Source organism: Sinocyclocheilus grahami, unplaced genomic scaffold (assembly GCF_001515645.1).
Source record: "Sinocyclocheilus grahami isolate Dianchi unplaced genomic scaffold, SAMN03320097.WGS_v1.1 scaffold3661.1, whole genome shotgun sequence".
In the NCBI taxonomy this organism is placed as follows: Eukaryota; Metazoa; Chordata; class Actinopteri; order Cypriniformes; family Cyprinidae; genus Sinocyclocheilus; species Sinocyclocheilus grahami.
In genome coordinates, this window is record NW_015508749.1 from 23,642 (window position 1) to 27,355 (window position 3,714).

Sequence of the window (3,714 nt, forward strand, 5' to 3'; positions counted from 1 at the left end):
GATGCAGACCATATATAGTTAGATTGGGGAATAACACACCCTGTTAGGCTGCACAGTTGTGCCGCATGCCAGTCCATTGAGCTCTAATGAGTGCAGATAAAGAGGGTGACTAACTGTTCAGGCCAGCCAAATCACACAAACACACCAGCACTGGCATTTCAGACAGAGAAGCTGAAAAGAAAAGTTTCACACAAAAGAATGGAGGGATTACCTTTCAGAAGAGAAACCCTGTTCTGGGGCTCGTTCAGTTCTTGTTCATCCATCTGTCCATCTGGAAAGAGAGAAAGAACAAAACATGAAAAAATGAAAGGGGAAAAAATGAAGGACAGAAAAAAAGAAAGAACAAAAAATTTAAAAAAATGAAGAAAAAGAAAGAAAACAAATAAAAGGAAAAGAACAAAAACAAAAACAAAGGAAGAATAAAAGAAAGAAAGAAAGATAAAACATTAAAAAATACAATAAATGAAAGGCAGAATGAAAAAAAAACGAACAAAAGACAAAAATAAAGTTTGAAAAATAAATCAGACCAAGTTTACATCACAAGTTGTAATTTACATATAAGATAAAATATAAAGTTAAGGTTTTCATATGTATTTATTATTTTTGGGAAAAAAAGTGGGATGTATAAATGAAAGCTGTAGGAACCAAAATGCAGCAATTCATACATACAAATGTGTCCATGTTTCACGCACCTGATGTGTCGTCACTGCTTTTGTCCTTGCTGGGGCTCAGGGTATCTGACATATCGCTCTCTTTAGCGTCTATTTGGTTTTCTATGGAGGCAGAGCGGAAGAGACCACTTAGATGAGAGGGGGGACACAATCATTACTCAAAACAACATTAAAACAACCACACTTATATAGCGATCACAACCTTTACCAGGCTCACTCTGCATGTCTAAACAGGTGTGTGTTTGTTGGCTGTTAATATATTAGCCACGATTATTTTGATCAACAATAGCAGGCAGTGAATGAGCCCCCTGTAGTTCATCCTCTCTGGCTGGTGGTAGTTATTGCCCACACATGGTCATCTGAGTGACCTGGGCTTCCAAAGGGACATACAGTCACATGCTAAACTAGTTGCAGATTTAGTTTTGCGCTGCTGTAGTATCCATGTGGACTAAAAAGAGTTATAAATGGGGTTTGAAGAGGAGGAGGTGACAGCGGTCTAAAGAAACTCCTGGCATGCCACCACTAATGCATCATCCGATATGACTGAACTGCACCTCAAATTTTCAGTATCTTTTCAATGAAAGCTGTAAATGTCAATCAGAAAATCACTATCAGTCAATGCTGTCTAGATATTTCCATTACTTGCAGACATCAGGCCAAACATTGCACATTTAAGTCAATAAATGACCTGAAAAACCACTCTTCCTGCTGTTACATCACATGATAGATCTTCTGAACTCCGTGTTCCATGAATAAGCACAGTGTAGCGAACGGCCAGTGACTCAACGGGACTGAAGGGGGAATAACGAAATCATGTCATCATAGGTAATGGTTGACCAGTGAATTATGGTCTAATCTGTGTGGCCGTGATCTCAGACTCTAATCTGAAGGGACTGAGGGGTCTAAACGCCACCTCATCACACAGAGGAGCTTTCATGAGGTTATTACCTGGTACACAGTGAATTTACTCTTTTTTTTTCACTGATTATTGGATTACAATTTTTTAAAGTATAAACGAAAAAGTTATAACATAGTATGTTTTAAACCTATCATTATTATTATTATTGTTGTTGTTAGGCAGAATGAGAATTCTTAAAAGATTTTAAATTGTAAACAAAAAAGCTTACAAAAACAGTTTGTATTAAATTTATCATCATCATCATCAGGCTGAATGATGTAAACATTTCAAAATGTAAATGAAAAAGTTACAACAAACAGGTTATTTTATTTTTTACCAATTATTATGTAGAATAGATTCAACCATTTTAAAATGTAAATGAAAAAACAAATTGCTTTTGTTATTTTTATCTATTAATATCATTATTAATAGGCTGAATGTATTTAAACATTGTTAAACGTAAACAAAAAATTTAGAACAAATAGTTTGTTTTAAACCCATTATTATTATTATTATTATTATTATTAGGCAGAATAGATTTAAAGATTTTAAAATGTAAGCAAAAAAGTTGCAACAAATAGTTTGTTTTAATCCTATTATTATTATCATTAGGCAGAATAGATTAAAAAATGTCAATGTACACAAAAATGTTAGAACAAGTAGCTTATTTGTTTTTTTATAACCGATTATGATGATGATGAAGCTGGATGATTTTGAACATTTTAAAGCACAAATGAAAAGGTTACAACAAATGGTTTGGTTTATATCTATTATTTTTATTAGGCTCAATTGATTTAAACATTTTAATACGTAAACATGTTGTTTTTTTTGTACCCGTTATCATTAGGCTAAATAAATTTAAACTATTTTAAATGTAAATGAAACTTACAACAAGTAGTATACCTACTATTATTATTTTAATCATAATAATAATAATAATAATAATAAACAGATAGCTAAAACTTCACTAACGATTATGATCTTATTAGAGCTCATTACAATAATGACCCTGACCTGATCATGCTCTTTGAGGATGCTAAAAATAACCATAATGCTCATTCCTGCCACCCAGAGACTGCAGTTGTTTAATTTGGTTTTAAATAGAGGCCAGGGGTGAAACTATGTGCCTTCATTGCTATCAGATTGCATCATATGGTAATGTGATGGCTCTCTCTGTAACCTAGCTTAATTTAGAAAGAAACAGACTTGATGAAACTTAGATGAAAGTGACAGAAATGTGACGGTACCTTTAAGCCTGTCTGGACTGGCCAAGCTGTTGTCCACTGTCGTCTGGTTATTCTGAAGATGTGCATCAATGACTTCTGTGGAATAAATCAGGAAAACATGTCAGGTCTCTTCTCCATTTCTTGAGTGGTTCACCTTAAATGAACCACACCGAAATCCGAAGTGTGAAAATGCTCTTAGTGTCGATTAAAAACACACAATCTGTGCTCTTACCGTCAAAGTTGGACAGCTTGTTAATGGATGAGTCCACAGCTTCCTTCAGCTGCCTCACCGCTGGTTAGAACAGAGAAAAATCATGTCAGTATATCTGTCTTCATGCTTACTAAACCAAACCTGGTACATCTAGTAAATAGAGCATTAAATATGACGCAGCACTGATGCAGCCCAACTGAATACAGTCTCAGCAGCAAAAAAACTGCATTTGTAGTATTTTCCATACATAGAGAACAAAGCAAAAGTGACACATGAAAAGCATCAGTGGCAGCTCATAGACTTCAGAACACATGCTGGTGAGAGTGAAAATCCCCAGGAATCGAGAAAATCCAAGTCAGCTGGCGGTGAAGTGAGAACAGACGGCATGCAAGTGTGTTTTCATTAAGAATCCGTGTGAAGTTTGGAGAAGGATATTCACTTATGTATTGAGAGATTATATGAATCTCAGGGACAGCTTTTGAGCTGATCTAACATACATATTTTAGATTGAACAACAGATAGTGTAAATACTGACTCCTGAATGCACTCGAGGCCACTCTATGTTTCACAATATAGTGAAATATATTCGTATACAGCATGGCCTCTCAAACCTTATTGCTTAACATAAAAAATAAACAATTCTCATGTTTGCTTAAAGCTGCGGTCCGTAACTTTTGGCGCTCTAGCGGTTAATAAACAGAACTGCGT

The 3,714-nt window shown here is 35.0% G+C and overlaps 1 long non-coding RNA gene across 1 annotated transcript; it reads right to left on the reverse strand.

Moving 5' to 3' along the window:
* Nucleotides 1–211: 211 nt before the first annotated feature.
* Nucleotides 212–3,120, reverse strand: LOC107576421 (uncharacterized). Its single transcript, XR_001608054.1, has 4 exons — nt 3,028–3,120; nt 2,817–2,891; nt 693–773; nt 212–271 (listed from the first exon to the last, which is right to left on the reverse strand). It is a non-coding gene; the product is annotated as an uncharacterized lncRNA (long non-coding RNA).
* Nucleotides 3,121–3,714: the final 594 nt, after the last annotated feature.